We start from the raw sequence: 17,739 nt of genomic DNA on the forward strand, positions 1-17,739 counted from the left end.
ATGGACCTTTTGTATGTATTATTTCGCAGTGGTAAATAATAGGAATAAGCCAAAGGAGCTTGTTTCCATTATGGTCCGTATCTGCACTGGGAAGTTGGAACGTCTTATAGTTAGTTATAGGCTCAGAGAGTCATCAGTCATGGTGTGTAGAGTTCCTTTCTAAAACGTGACAATTGTTTACAATTGGTCCATAGTGACAAACATCAAACAAACACCTTCCCAGGCGTAACACTTCAGAAGGAGATGGACAAGATGCCTGAAGATGGTGAATACTAGTAGGCCTACCTTTCTTATCTTCCTTGTCACCAAATAATATAAATATTAAATGTGTGTGCAAGACTGCACATGCTTTATGTCATGTCAATTTGTGGATCAATTACTTGAACATTGTTTTACTTTCACACTCACATTAGCCCTGAAACATGACTGTCATGATGATTATCAGGAACCATGGCTACACTCACATATACTATAATAATGTAAATGTAATTTAAGTATTTTATTTTCTATTTAGTTACTTTCTCCAGTTATGATTGGCCAATCAAATCACTAAAATGGAAACACTGGCTTCAAATTCCTTCAGTACAACATAAACTGCATGCTGTGGTGAATGATATGCTTTGATATGCCTCTTATGAGTGCAGTGATGTAAATAGGTTTTCAATGTAATGGGTCCCAGGGACATTTTATTAGTCCCACTTCAACAATTTGAGTACAGTATTGCATGCCAGGACCCCCGGAGGGTGACATGATTGTGTCCTCTCAATGTAGTGCATTTAAGGATGCAGGCTATTTGCATCACTGTGAGTGTCATCCTCCACGTGTCATATCACAGATGCTAATTTAAGTAGCCTATGTGCCAAATCAAAGACCATTTGACATTGAGTAATCCAAGACAGACAACTTAATTGTAAGAGATTTATTTTAAAAGAAATTCAGTGGATACAAATGATGGTATGATACAAATGATGAAGTCAATGTCCTCTCAATTAAAAAAATGTATATACAAAAATAAAGAATGACAATTGGTAAACGGTAGCCTAAACCAGTTAGTCAAACCCCTCTCAATGCAAAAACGCAACGATAAAAATAAATAATAATAATCTTTCTGATCCAACACAGTTCATAATGAAGTCCTGTAACATAACGGTTCTGTGGAATCTTGTCTTTGCTCTGGTATTGTCTTTGTCACACCAAGCAACGTATTTCTCTTCCCAGTGCAGAACAGCAAAACAACAAGGCACTTTAGTGGTCCACAAATTCAGTTAGAGGCTGGGTGCTAAGCCACATTTGCTGATAACTTTAGCAAGTTCTATGTCTAAATGCTGTTTAGGAAAATGTTGCTGGTGTTGTTGCTGATGCCACATGCGTGTTTCACACTGCTCAATCAGTCTCTTCCTCTGTTTCAGCTATCTCTCTCTCTTGCTCCAGTCTCTCTCTACGCTTCAGCCGTCTGTCTCTCTGCTCCAGTCTCTCTCTCTGTTTCAGCCGCCTGTCTCTCTCCTCCAGCTCCTCCAGCTGCGTCTCTCTCTCCTCCAGTTGGTCCAGCAACAGGTCCAGCTCCTCCAGCTGTCTCTCTTTCACCACCAGCTCATACAGCAACCTGTTCATCTGCTCCAACCTTCCCTCTCCTGCTGGCTCCATGTCCTCCAGTATGTTCTTTTCCTCTGTCACAACCAATGTCTGTTCTTCAAGCTGGTCATTCAAGGCCAGGACCGTTTCCGTTAATTGTGCTACCTCATCTTTTCTCCTGGTCAATAACAAAACAAATGTGCTTTCTCTGTTGCTCTGCCTCTGGGTCACTCTGGATGGTGGGTACAGCCTTCTCAACACGGCAGCCTGAATCGTGAATAGAACAAACCTTAGTCCACACAATAGTATACAGTAGATTACAGCCTGCATACTCATCTATTATGTACCCTGTAATTATTGAATATAAGCAGCCGTTAAATAATAACTGCAATTGATGTTCTTTGTAAATGAACACTGTTACACCCTTATTCCATAACGTTACATCACAAGTGGTAATGTTCAGTTGTACTCAGAATGATGGCCACACTACTACAATATGTTATGACATGAACTCACCATTTTCTTCCGTTTAACAATGTGGGCAGCCATCCTCTTAGTTGTCTTTAGATGGCACTGGTCATTTTCATCATCACGCTATTGGGACAAAAAGGCACTTTTGTTAGAACAGAGCTGTGGTAGATTATATGTAACTGGATATAGTTTGAAAACAAAAAGCTAGATTACACACGCACCAATAGTCTTTAATTCCTTACCTTTCGTTTGTTGGTGGTAGATAGGCCTGGTGTAGAAGAACTTCTCTCCTGGTAAAATGGGCTTGTCTCCATTGCTGAAGCAGTGTGACTGTGGTTGACTTTGGCTGGAGTTTATATGTCTCTCCTCATCTGGGTGTATTTCACACCCTTACAAACCTGTCTGAGCAATCATCTCCCATCCAGTTTCTGGACGTTTTCAGCACTAAGCTATGGCCCATTTCATTAGAATGGAATGGTATGCGTCTGATACCAATTTGAATAGTCTGCCCACTTTGAAATGGGGCTAAAACTAAATGGGGCTATTAACATCATGCTATGCTATTTCAATATTCATGTTGAGTATAGTGTCATTCAGGCCAACAGTCTGCAACAGTTTTTGTGTATTGAGTTGACTAGAGTAAGGAGTGTTGGAATATGCCGAGTTTAGGATTTCCTAATAATTAGAATTTTCAGTTTAGGCATTTAGCAGATGCTCTTGTCCAGTGTGATTACAAATGTAATAACATGAACCCCATTATATATATGGGGTTCGTATATGTTTAAATAAATTACAAAACAATGAAGTGCTACAAAGTAACTAGGATATACCAGGTACGACTTAGCATCTGTCTAAAAACAAACATTTTGCATATACTTTTTTACTCAGTACAGTAACAAAGTAGGCAGCAGAGACGAAAGTGTTGAGGTTCTCTCTGGGAGTAACAAAGATGGATAGGATCAGGAACGAGTATGTTGTCAGATGTTTTGGAAATAAAGCCAGAGAGGCCAGACTGAGATGGTTTGGACATGTACAGAGGAGGGATAGTGAGTATATATACTATATATTTAGGTTGGAACTGCCAGACAAGCGGTCTCTAGACAGAGGAAGACCAAAGAGAAGATTTATGGGTGTAGTGAAAGAGGACATGAAGTTAGTTGGTGTGAAAGAAGAGGAGGCAGAGGACAGCTTATTCACTGTTGCGACCCCTGAAGGGAAAAGCCAGAAGGAAAAGAAGATAGTAACAAAGTATGCTAATTGTAGTTCCTTACTTCCCAGTTCCCACATCTGAACAATAATAATAATAATAATGCATTTTATTTATAAAGCGCTTTACATTCTTACGAATCTCAAATCTCAAAGGTTAAAAGCATGGCAAAAGAAATAAAATACAATAAAAGAAGCGTAAGCAACATCATAATCAGTAAAACATTTTTTGGGAAAAGCTTTCTTAAAAAGGTGGGTCTTAAGTCCATTTTTAAAAGAGTCAGTGGACTGTGGTGCTCTCAGTAGGTTCTTAGCACACAACATTTGTAGACATTTCACACAATTTACGCACAACGGCAAGGCAAAGAAATTATCATCCCCTTTAATTATGCTACTGTATACTGTGTTCCAGTGTACACGAATCAATTAAATGCATCCACTGTGTGAATGGGGAAGACATTGGAATGTAAAAAATATAGACGTGTAACACCAGCGTTACATGCACTGTCAACTATGCAGTCGACTATTGTAGGCTTTGGCTTTTTAAAGGGACCAGTTCCGAATTGCAGCCACCTGTAAGTGCTTTCTTAGAGTGGTTTTGAAAGAGAGTAGGGATGCACACTTATTTATGCCTGTAGGTAGGGCATTCCACATAAAAAAACACCTTGTTCGTGCCAAATCTGGGTTGAACTTGATTTGTTTTTGAAGTCCCTCAATAACTAACCTTGTAATGTAACATTACAACATAACATGATAACAGATAAAATAGGATGCAGTGGTGATTAATCGCAAATAAGTCATCAGTTTTGATCTGTTCATGATATACAGTATACCTTAAGAGTTATATTCCCTATTAACATACGACAGCAGGGTAAACATAGCCAGAGTCACATACATAGCCAATGCTATGGTCCAACTATGATTCCCGAGCGTGGCACGGAATTACGTGGCTCACCGCTCCAAGAGATGGGTCAAATACGGAGAACAAATTTCACATGCAGCAATGTATGTGACAAATTGTAGGACTTTAACCTTTAACCTTAACAGTCTCAGTCAACTTTATCTTGATGCAAACATGACACATGAAACAGGTTCCCCGATCTTGACCTCACTTTCACTCGTATGAGGAACACTGGTCTTGGCGAAACCACAAACTTCCTGTCTGCCTTAGATGTCTGCATCTAGAAAAACAAGTCCTGTCAGCAGCTTTGAATGCAACAGTGATTAATTTAGTTAGTTTAGAATTCAAGATTTAGACATTTTAAATATATTGCATAAATTATTCTCCTTTAAACAGACATTCTAAACATATCTGTTCACTTCTCTCCTCCACACAGACACTTACATTCACACATACCGTACATCATACATGTATACCGTTGTGCAGTGTAGACTCAATTTCTGGTTTGACTTTGAACCAGTTTGCACATGCACACTCATACACCCGCATAAACTTCACATGAACTGTACACACAAACTCAGTATCAGTGTATTATGATGTCAGTACCTAGCATTCTACTGTATCATCCTCATCATTCAGTACATTGACACAGCAACATGCTGGAGGTTAGACTGATAATTCCAGGGCCAGAAGGTCAATTAAACAATGTTCTTTGTTTGCTTATGCTCTCTCTGAGTCACTGGAACACTTTTGAGCAGTGTTACAAAAGGTTCTCCGGGTGACGAGAATGTTAAAAATATATTAATATAATTTAACTACAAAATGATATGTTTATTATATATATTTGTAATACAGTATGTGAATCAGAGACTCGTTAAGAATTGGAATACTAAAGTCCTAGATAGAGCAACATTATGCCATAAACTGTTATTATGTCTTAGTCAAGTAACATACCGGTAAGTCTGTTGAAAACTGAGAGGCTTACAGAAAGCAATCTCAGATAAACAACTTAAAATAATAACTGATGTTAAAATACAGGAGTGTAGGCCTGCCCCATCCTATGCAGCTATGCACAGTTAATTAACACAGGAGGGAAATGTAATTTTTTTAGTTTTTTAGTTTTTTTCTAAGACAATTGTTGTCTGTTCTGACGAAACTCTGTCTAATCCTTAATCAGCACAACTGATGATATTTCTAATGTGATCAATCCGAATGTTAACGGCTAGGTGTGCTGTCATGCCCATTTCCGCCTATTTTCAATTGCTTGGTCAGAAGAACTACCTGTAGTAATATAAATATTTAATTCCACTTTTGGTAGGTACCATATACGTTCGTAAGCGAGACCACATCAGCCTTGTACTAGCCTCCCTCCACTGGCTTCCTGTGCGATACAGGATTGACTTCAAAGTATTGCTCTTTGTCTTTAAGTGTCTAAATGGTTTGGCACCCATTTATTTATCTGAACTGCTGAAACCCTATGCTCTGACACGGACGCTCAGGTCCTCTGACCAGCTTCTCCTGGTGGTGCCTAAAACCAGGCTGAAGCTCAGAGGTTATCGAGCTTTTGCAGTGGCAGCTCCCAAGGGAATGAGCTGCCTCTGCACACAAGACAAGCCCCCACCCTCCAGGTGTTTAAGTCACGCCTCAAGACATACCTTTATTCCTTGGCTTTTCCAAGCACAGTATGAGATGTTCTATGTTTAACGTGACACTGTACATGTTGTTTGTGGTTTTTAAATGAAGTTGTTTTTTAATGTTGAAGTTTTTTTTTTTTTATGTTTTACTGTAAAGCACTTTGGTACAACGTTGTTGTTTTAAAATGTGCTATATAAATAAAGATGGTATGGTATGGTATGGTATATACCACAAGTGGTACATGTACCACAGGTTGAGAATCACTGCTGTAGATGCACATGAGATTTATTAATTTTTCTTTGAGAATTGTTTAACTATTAAGTGGTTTATTTGGACTTGCAGTGATGTCCACTACATTCAGCGACAAATATTATACTTTACTCCACTACATTTATTTGAAAACTTTATACTTGAGTTAGTGAGTACTTTTTCCACCATTGTTGTCAAGGGTTAAGTGGTGGTGGGGCTGTTAACCAACAGTCGTCCAGTACAGTTTCTGTGTTGGTGTGTGTGCCCAACCCTCCACTCTTATTGGGCCATCAGACCCCCTCTGTGAGTATTTAGCAGGGCTCTGTTTTGTTTGGTGTCACTTTAATGTGTGTTCATTGTTGAGCTGAACTTCTCTCTTCTGGACTTGGTGAAGTTATCAGGTATGTTTATGATTTCGCAATTCTTTTTTTTAAGTAAATTTTATTCAAAGAGTATGACATATGTAGTTTTCACAGACAGAGAATATGACTCTTTGTTTTTGTTTTTTTACATTTTCATAATTTGACTTGCAGTGATTAGTGATCAGTTGAAGAGCTATGTGGGGGACGGGGTATACTCAAATTCAGTTTTCATCTGCTACTACTACACTTACTTGATTCAGCCTATGTGGCAGTCTTTTTTGCAATGGTTTTCAGTGGGAACAAGAGAGCAACAAAACACAAAAACAACCACATATGCCGAAGTTAGGTATTACTGCACCACGAGACTAATTTTACATGGTGCTTGTAAATAGCAATACATACAAGTTAATTAAATGCTTTTAAACTGGTTTAAAACTATGTTTCAATTAACTGAATTCATATGAATGTTCCACAGTATTAAGCCAGATTTACAGTATAATAATAATTGCACTACTATTAATACTGCATATATTAACACTGTTGTTTCTTCTACTAGAACTCAATGCAACACGAGGAAGCAGATAACATGGATCTCTATTTGACTCGGCAGGAAGAGGAATTCACCTGTCCTGTGTGCCGTGACATCTTTAAACACCCTGTTATCCTGTCGTGTAGCCACAGCTTCTGCAAATCCTGTATGCAGCAATGGTGGACAGGAAAACCATCAGACAACAAGGCATGTCCTGTTTGCAAAACAAACTCCTCTCTGGATCAACCTCCCATCAACTTGGCATTGAATAACCTGTGTGAGAACTTCTTAGAGGAGAGAAGTCACAGATGTATGTCTGAGGTTCTCTGCCCTCTACATGATGAGAAACTCATGCTGTTCTGTCTGGATGATGAACATTTGGCTTGCCTAGTGTGCCAAGTTTCTGAAAAACATGCAGGACATAAGTTCAGACCCATTTACGAATCTGCAAAACACCTCAAAGGGGACCTCCAGAAACCACTGGAGACTTTACAGGAGAAACTAGATGACTTTAAAGCGATTAAAGCAGGATATCATCAAACGGCAGAATACATTAAGGTGCAGGCCCAACACACTGAGTTACAGATTAAGAAACAGTTCAAGAATATTCGGGATTACCTACGCCGGGAAGAGAAGGCCAGAATCACTGTGCTGAGGGAGGAAGAGAAACAGAAAGGTCAGATGTTGAAGGAGAAGATTGAAATGCTGCGCATGGAGATGGTGACTCTTTCCAACACCATCAGAGATGTCGAGGCAGATGACATCTCATTCCTGCAGAACTATAAATCCACAGTGGAACGAGTCCAGCGCACACTGCCAGATCCAAAGCCAGTTTCAGGAGTAGTGATTGACGTGGCCAAACACGTGGGCAACCTGACCTTCAGAACCTGGGTCAAGATGAAGGAGATCGTCTCCTACACTCCTGTGATCCTGGATCCCAACACATGTGTCTTTACGGGATTCATCCTGTCTGATGATCTGACCAGTGTGTTGTACAATGAAGATGTGCGCGAAGAGCTTTATAGCAACCCAGAGAGGTTGGACTACCTGCACATCGTCCTGGGTTCAGAGGGATTTAACTCAGGGACTCATAGCTGGGACATTGAAGTTGGATACAACAGCTTCTGGGAACTGGGGGCGTTAGAAGAGTCTTTCCAGCTAAACAGAAACAATGGAGTAAACGTGGGTATGTTCTGGTGCTTAGGGTTTTGGAATGGTAGATACACCGCAAGCTGCTCAGCAGGGACGGGGACTGTTGTCTCAGTGAAGCAGAATCCCTGGAGGATCAGAGTCCAGCTGGACTGGAACAGTGGAGAGCTGTCCTTCTCCGATCCTGACACTAACACACACCTACACACCTTCACACACACATTCACTGAGAAACTATTTCCATGCATTTCTACTATTCACCATCTCCCTCTGAGGGTGTTGCCTGGGAATGTACATGTCACTCTGGAACACCACAGTTAGCAACTCTACACAACACATCACCAAACCACACCAGTTTCATTTGAATTACTATTATCTTTTTATGATCAGCACCTATCAAAATTTCTTTTAAATTTTTTTATAATGTTTTTTTTTTTGTGAGTATTTGATATTACTGCCTACCTGGTTTTCTCCACAGTTTTTATTCCAGTGTATAGGCATTGTGGTTATAATAATTTCAGGGGGTGGTATAATGGACCCTTTGGTAGTCATTCTGTAATGTTCATTGTTGTCTTGTAATAAACATTCAGATTGATTTATTTAACGCTTGATCATATTATTTATTGACAATATACACAGGACAGAGGCAAAACTGTCATGGGGATAGACACAAGAAATATTATTTCCATCATGGTCCTCTCTGTGTGTGTGTGTGTGTGTGTGTGTTTCATATGAAATACCATTTAGAATCATGAGGTTATAAACCACACCAGTTTATATTGAGGGAATTTGATGTTATTATGCATTTCCATATTAGTTAGGGACGGCTTAGGGTTAATCATGGCTGGAGAAACTAAATAGAAACAGTCATAGTAGTCATTAGTCATTAGTATAATAGTCATTAGTTTACATGAAAATGACCGAAATCGGGATGGAATATGAAAAATATAACAGATCCCTGTTGATCACATGAGAACATGTGTACTGATTTTTGTGAAGACATTTGGATAAAATCTGAAGGCGTACTATAAACAAGAATGACTCATAACTGCCAGGTGCAGAAACTTCTTATTTATGAACATCTACAGTATAATCACTTTGTGTGCCACAGCCTCTGCCTCAGCTCACAGCTTTACGTTGCGGCGTTCAGAGTATGGGTTTCATGCCATTCAGACTATATGGGTTTTATGGGTAAGTCTCCCATTGGCTTAGAGGCAGCCATGAAAAAGTGTCCACTACGGTTGCTACTACAGGTAGTAGCAAATATATATATATATATACTTTATTACAGGCTCGTGGCCCACAAGGTAAGACAGTACATCACATATATGAGAATACAAATAAATAAAAATACAGTACATTTACCCAGCCCCACAGGTTACTACTCTAGGCGAGGCACTCATGCCAGTGTCCTTTGATGGTACATGTGTACCTTACAGAACTACGGCCTGGGTCTGTCATCTGTCCAATGAGTCTATTCAGTGAGCGATCCAGCCTGCTCATGAATTTGAATGTCAGGTTCCTCAACAGAGCCATGCATGTAGTGAGACCCAATGAACAGAAAAGCCCACTGGCTCTAGTGAAGACAGTCATTATAGGCTACTTGCAGGGAAATGACTTAAGGCAGGAAACTTAAGTTCCAGATCTTCTTTAGTTCTACATATAAGTAACATGCTCTTGGCATTATAATGAATATCAAAGTCAATATTGTCATTTGTACATATATTGAGTAGCTGTTGGAACCCACTGCTACTAGGGGAAAGTATGGCAAGGTCATCCGCATACATAAAATGATTAATTAGGCTATCACCCATCATACAACCTGTTCTGCACCCCCCCAGCTGCATTGACAGGCCGTCCATATATAAATTGAAGAGGGCTGGGGGTAAAATCCCCCCTGCCTGACACCATTACCCACCCGAAAAGGGGTGGACAATGTGCTCCCCCATTTTACCTGCATTTTCTGGTTAGCATACCAGTAGACAAGAATGCGTATTATAGTACAGGGGCTTTTCAAGCATCTGGCAAAATGGGGTTTACATAAGTCAGCCTCCTGATATATAAAGGGCAGATATGAAAAAATGCAGGGCAAATATTTTTCAGTGGCCTCTAGGGAGTGTGCATACAAAGTTTTACACAGATCACTGTGCGTGTTATAAGTAAAAACACAAATCGGCCTGTTATTGTGCCACCATGAGGCTGATTTGATGGCATGTCTTCCTCTGCCTAGTTTAATGTATGTGCAACATTTCACATAAATTGCATGCTGTGTAGATGATTTGTGTTCATTTTGTTCAAAACTGACCAATCCTGTAAACTTTATAAGGCAAGAGCCAATCGGGCTGGATGGGAAATATGATTGTTGATCACATGACTCTAGAGATCATGCATGTAAAAAGTATAACATCATAACTAGAAAAAGTGCCCTTCTGGGGACAAGTGTGTATAGGAGGATAGGAGTGTGTGTGATGTTTGTAAAAATGTTTAGGAATAATATAAACATGTTTTTTGTTTGTTTATTGCAACAATTTTCTTCATTTTGTTGAGGAAATGCAGAATTCTGGATGAGCAGTGAGAAATCCAACAGGCTCGTCTTGATCACATGACTACAGAGATCATGTGAACCGATTTGCGTGAGATTTGGATGAAATCTGTGCGACTAACATAAACAATGTGTTTTGCAGAAATCTGCCTCATGGTGGCGCTATAACCGGCAGATGTGGAGGGGAAATGTTTTTCCATGGCCTCTAGGGAGTGCGCGAGTGTGCAAGTTGTCTGCAGTTATAGGTAAAAACAGGAATTGGCCTGTTATAGGCATGGATCAGGCCAACAGTGCCGGAGATTAGCTGATCAAACTGTGAACTGGGTGATGCCGTTACAATGTTCTTGTGCAGATTATTTTAATACCATATTAATATTTGGTTTGATTGATTTTGATTTGCTTTGATGTATCCATGCCTCATTGGCTCAGATACACAATGCTGATTTTGTGGTGTGTGCTAGCCTGGATCCAGCCCATAGACTAGTGTTGTAGTCGAGACCACCTAAAGCGAGACCAAAGCGAGACCAAGACCTAGGAGGGTCGAGACCAAGACCAAGACCGATGCGAGCCTATGGGGCCGAGACCAAGACCTGGAGGACCGAGACCGAGACCAAGACCGATGCGAGCCTAGGGGGCCGAGACCAAGACCAAGACCTGGAGGGTTGAGACCGAGACGAGACCACAAGACAAAAAAGGCGAGAAGCGCGAAGAAGACAGAGACCACGAGAATTTGGTCTCGAGACCGGTCTTGAGACGAGACCATGTCTCGAGAACTACAACACTCTATGAACGTCATGCAGCGCTGTTCTCCGTAAACAGCTGTCTTTAATTAATTAATGTGAATGGGCTCCTCTCACTCTCTCAGTCCTTGCGATCGGGTTGATATAATAGAACGTTTTGCATCTCGTCTCGAGTGGTCTCGGTGGGGGAAGAGACCCGAGACAATTGGTCCGAGACCAAGACAAGACCAAGACAAATGAGGGGCGAGACGAGACCACAAGACAAAAAAGGCGAGAAGCGCGAGACCGAGACAAGACCAAGACAAATGAGGGGCGAGACCGAGACGAGACCACAAGACAAAAAAAGGCGAGAAGCGCGAGACCGAGACAAGACCAAGACAAATGAGGGGCGAGACCGAGACGAGACCACAAGACAAAAAAGGCGAGAAGCGCGAGACCGAGACAAGACCAAGACAAATGAGGGGCGAGACCGAGACGAGACCACAAGACAAAAAAAGCGACAAGCGCGAGACCGAGACAAGACCGAGACCACGAAAATGTCCATGTCTCGAGAACTACAACACTACCATAGCCCACTCTCTACACCTGGTCTGATAATCAGGCTAGGTGTGTGCTATATAATATTAGAGTATTGTGTTCATGGTGTCTGTCTGTCAATCAGAATGAAAGAGCTGTTGGAAATCAATAGCAAACCTTGTATGTAACATTACAACATAACATGATGACAACAGATAAAACTAGAACTGCACTCTGTTGAGTGCATACTTGCTTGTTGCACATTTCACATTTCATATTTCATCTTGGATTATAGTGATATTAATACTAAATCATGATCAGAGTAATAGGTGTCTCTAACTTCAATTTCTGTAATAATACTTTCACATTTGTTAAAATATACATGATCTACAATACTTCCGTAATTTGTAGTTAGATTTGTATTTAATTGTTTAAAGCCTAATCTTGACATGAAGGTCTTTATAGTTCTATCTTTCTCAGTATAATGGTCTTCATTGAAATCTCCTATTATCATAATTGCAGAAGTCAGTGATGATAGATACTATGACTAGCTCTAAATGATGACGTAAGACATACGTATACATATACTATATAGAGTATGTAGTTGTAAGTTGATTTAATAGCGGTATACTGTGGTTACTTTGCGCCAAAAACCGCGACAGCAACCCGCCATTTTATGAGTATGCCAATAAAACAGCAAATCTGTGCCTGGTTTGCTGGGACCAGATCACATAAATGACCATATGTCTTACGTCATCATTTAGAGCTAGTCATACATATACACACCATGTACTCTGGTCCCAGCAGATCAGGCACAATTTGCTAGTTTATTTTACTGATTATGTATATAGTATACGTATGACTAGCTCTAAATGATGACGTAAGACATATGGTTATTTATGTGATCTGGTCCCAGCAAACCAGGCACAGATTTGCTGTTTTATTGGCATACACATATAATGGCGGGTTGCTGTCCCGATGAACGATGACCGGGAAAATGTATTACTTGCGCGCTCTGCTTGCGCAATTAACTAGAACTGCACTCTGTCGAGTGCCTACTTGCGTTGCACACAAATAGTGCACAAGCAGATGGCACGAGTACTGTCGATCGCTACACACTTTCAAATCTCAGCCTCTCTGTAAAACATTGAAATGAAATACTAAAGTCGTGTTATAACTGGCTGTCAATGGTGACGTAATTGCGTCACCATTGACCATATGTTTCAATATTGGTTGGGTAACGGGTAACGTATGTATGTTGTATGTAAGTTGAAAGTACTATACTGTGGTCTGCTTTCTTTTTTATGTGCGTGTATATACTGATGTTGATGGTGACATAATTAAGATATGTTTCAATGCCGGGTTATAACTGGCTGTCGATGGTGACGTAATTAGGATATGTTTCAGTGTCGGCTGAATTATAGGTAATGTTGTATGTATACGTGTATGTAATCTGAAACATATCTTTATTACGTCACCATCAAAAGCCAGTTATAACCCGGCATTGATACATATCTTAATTATGTCACCATCAATACCTACCAAGCATACACATGCATTCGTACCAGCACGACCACAATACTTGCGCGCTCTGCTTGCGCAAGTAATAAGATGCAGTGTTGTCACATACAAGTGAAGTCCTTCACCACACCCTTTTCTGTTCAATCATGTGCAAATTAGGTTTCTATAGTGACTTGATTGAGCATAGCTGCAGAGAGATACTTTGTATCACTTCATTGTACTTACACTATACCCAACGTGAATATTGCATTTACATGATGTTAACAAAGTGGACAGACTATTCAAATTAGTATCAGATTAATTTAATTCCATTCTAATGAAATGGCCCATAGCTTAGTGCTGAAACAGTCTGAAGGTTGTTGACTGTTGATGGGCTTGTCTAGGTGTGAAATATACCCAGATTAGTAGTGACACGTTGAAGTATTTCCTTCTAGCCTATTCGTTTTATTTTTGTGCTATCCGGCTATGTCCAGCTTTTAGTGTTTGTGTAAACACAAACTTTATCCTAACACAAACATTAAATTAAATGTCATTGGCCACTTTTACGTCATGAAACATGAAATGCCATTGACAATGAATGGCCCGTTTTTAGTGTTTTTGCAAACATTACGTAAATTGTTATTGGCCGGAATGAGATGATGAATATATAATCTTTATTTCAGACAGGAGTCCATATCACACAAAAAAACACACAAAAAGCGAGCAATTAACACAAAACAGTACAGTAGGAGTAGTGCATATAAAACTACTGACCTACCTATCAGGCAGCAGGCTGCTGAGCCAGTGCTTGCGCAGCCTGGACGTGACCCGGTAACAGCTCTTCATAGGGTTCGTTAGTGCCACTATGATACTGTTACTAGACACCTCCAGGCGTTGCATAAAGTTATACATCAGTTTTCTTAACAAAGCATCACGTGTGGGCACACCAACCGAGGTAAACAACTGACTGGCACTGTGCCACCTAGGAACACGGAGAAGTAACCTCATGGCATTGTTATATGCCACTGTGTTGCATGCTTTTTACTCTTATAATACGAGGATGTATTATAAGAGTTTGATTTTATTACATTTGATTTGGCAATCGATTTGTTTTCTCATGCCAATAATAGTCCACTTGCCAGAATGTGAACCCATAGGCATGTTGACTACACCAACGTTTTAACATTTCTATTAGCTTGGATTCACCATTGATGATGTCACTGGTGGACGGGTTTCTGAACTGCCCACAGCCTTCCTATGAGACTGAGTAGGAAAAAATTGTGGTATTTTATAATGAACATTAGTTAGGACCAATTATAGGAACTAGGAAGATAAGTTGAAAAGTGGTGAAGTGGTCCTTTAACAACCTATAAGGGGGGAAAACTGCTAAACTAATGCTTGTAATGGATTCAGCTTCTAAAAATGGATTCAGCATCATGAAAACCCCATAGTTTGACACATCACATGAAAAGCATGATGACATGTTATATCTATAGGTTGTTAATGGTATGGTCACATAGTATGCCATATACAAGTTAGCATCCGGCAGTTTCTACATGCTGGGGACCCATACTCAACATTTCTAACAAAAAACCTTGGTGTAGTCAACATGCCCGATTTCACAATGGGGCTCTAGCTCTAATTGTTAAAAAACAATTGTGTGATACAAAAATAATACATTCATTCATTGTGTTGGTTGTCAAATACATATCATGTCTTGGGTAAATTGAATAACTTTACAATAATGTATTTTATTGTTCCTTATATGGGTTCAAATTAATACAATACCGATTTCTATTTAGCAGAGCTGTGTTGCAATTAAGGCAGATACCCCTCCACGAAAAGGCCTAGCTGTCCTGGCCCCATATCCATCATTTATACATTATGGATAATTAGTGTGGACTTAACTGTTATTCGTCTCAACTATTACGCTTTAGTCTGCATTGTATTGCAAATATTTCTGGCATATAGAGACATAGGCCTATTAGTTTTTACAACATATTAGCCACAGTTTGGTCAGTTTTCCAGAATAGCTAGGCCTTGAATACTAGAAATATAATAGAAAGATAATGGGTAAATAGTAAATACAGACTTTAGCTGACTTACTGTAATGATGGATGAACTGTGTTTATAACTCAAATTAACAACTTTGAGAATTGTTTGACTATGCAGTGATGTCAAAGGTTAAGTGGGGACAGGGGCTATTAACCAACAGTTCTCCAGTACAGTTTCTGTCTATTGTTGGTGTGTCCCACCCGCCACTCTGATTGGACCATCAGACCCCCCCTGTGAGTATTTAGCAGGGCTCTGTTTTCTTTGGTGTCACTTGTGTTGTTGTTAAGAGCTGAACTTCTCTCTTCTGGACTTGGTGAAGTTATCAGGTATGTTTATGATTTCACAATTCTTGTCTTAATTATTTTGACTTGCAGTGATTTTTTGAAGGGCTATGTGGGGTATCCGGCTCAAATTCTGGTGCTTGTAAAGTGCAACTTAGTTTAAACAAAGTGTCAACCAACTTAATTTCTGTGAAAGTTTAACAGTAATAATGAATAATAGTAATTAAACAACTATTACTACTAGCACCACTGCTACTCATAATGCTAACATTGTTGTTTCCCCTACAGAACGCAACGCAACACTGGTGATTTACAGCCATGTCAACCGCAGGGGATATTCCAAAGGAGGAAGTAACTGCCAACATGGATTCCTATTTGACTCGGCAGGAAGAGGAACTCACCTGTCCTGTGTGCCGTGACATCTTTAAACACCCTGTTATCCTGTCGTGTAGCCACAGCTTCTGCAAGTCCTGTGTGCAGCAATGGTGGACAGGAAAACCATCACACCACAAGTCATGTCCTGTTTGCAAAACAAACCTCCCTCTAGATCAACCTCCCATCAATTTGGTGTTGAATAACCTGTGTGAGAACTTCTTAGAGGAGAGAAGTCACAGATGTATGTCTGAGGTTCTCTGCCCTCTACATGATGAGAAACTCAGGCTGTTCTGTCTGGATGATGAACATTTGGCATGCCTAGTGTGCCAAGTTTGTGAAAAACATGCAGGACATAAGTTCAGACCCATTTACGAATCTGCAAAACAACTCAAAGAGGACCTTCAGGAATCACTGAAGACCATAGAGGAGAAAATAGAGGACCTTAAAGAGATTAAAGCAGGATATCATCAAACAGCAGAATACATTAAGGTGCAGGCCCAACACACTGAGATACAGATTAAGAAACAGTTCAAGAATATTCGGGATTACCTACGTCAGGAAGAGAAGGTCAGAATCACTGAGGTGAGGGAGGAAGAGAAACAGAAAAGCCAGATGTTGATGGAAAAGATTGAGAGTCTGTGCAGAGAAATGGTGACTCTTTCCAACACCATCAGAGATGTTGAGGCAGATGACATCTCATTCCTGCAGAACTATAAATCCACAGTGGAACGAGTCCAGCGCACACTGCCAGATCCACAGCCAGTTCAAAAAGTAGTGATGGACATGGCCAAACACCTGGGCAACCTGACCTTCAGAACCTGGGTCAAGATGAAGGAGATTGTCTCCTACACTCCTGTGATCCTGGATCCCAACACAGTCTTTACTGGATTCATCCTGTCTGATGATCTGACCAGTGTGTTGTACAATGATGATGTGCGTGAAGAGCTGTATGCCAACCCGGACTACCTGCACGTGGTCCAGGCTTCTGAGGGATTTAACTCAGGGACTCATAGCTGGGACATTGAAGTTGGAAACAATAACTTCTGGGAACTGGGGGTGTTAGAAGAGTCTTTCCAGATAAACAATGGAGTTACTGGTTTGTTTTGGTGTTTAGGCTTTAGGAATGGCACATACACAGCAAACGCAGCAGGGTCGGCGACTGCACTCTCAGTGAAACAGAAACCCTGGAGGATCAGAGTCCAGCTGGACTGGAACAGAGGAAAGCTGTCCTTCTCCGATCCTGACACTAACACACACATACACACCTTCACACACACTTTCACTGATAAACTATTTCCATGCATTTCTACTATTCACCATCTCCCTCTGAGGGTGTTGCCTGGGAAGGTGTGTGTCACTATGGAACAGGACATGTATGTAGAGGAGCAATAAGACAATGTACTCCCAGTCTTTTTATGGTTGTTGGAGATTTGTGTAAATCAAAAAAAAAAGTGTAAATCCAGCATGTCAGTATTGCATATCACTGTTTTATATTTTATACGATTTTAAACAGTATTATACTACCTATTACTTATTACTTTAAAAAAGTAATAAAGTTACACTACTTATTACTCCCTGAGAAAAGTAACTAGTTACTTATTACTTTTTCTCTCGCCCCCAGTAATTGCATATTTTGTCCCCAAAAGTTTTTTCATG

This window comes from Protomyctophum parallelum (genome assembly GCF_964188405.1).
Source record: "Protomyctophum parallelum genome assembly, chromosome: 8".
NCBI lineage: Eukaryota > Metazoa > Chordata > Actinopteri > Myctophiformes > Myctophidae > Protomyctophum > Protomyctophum parallelum.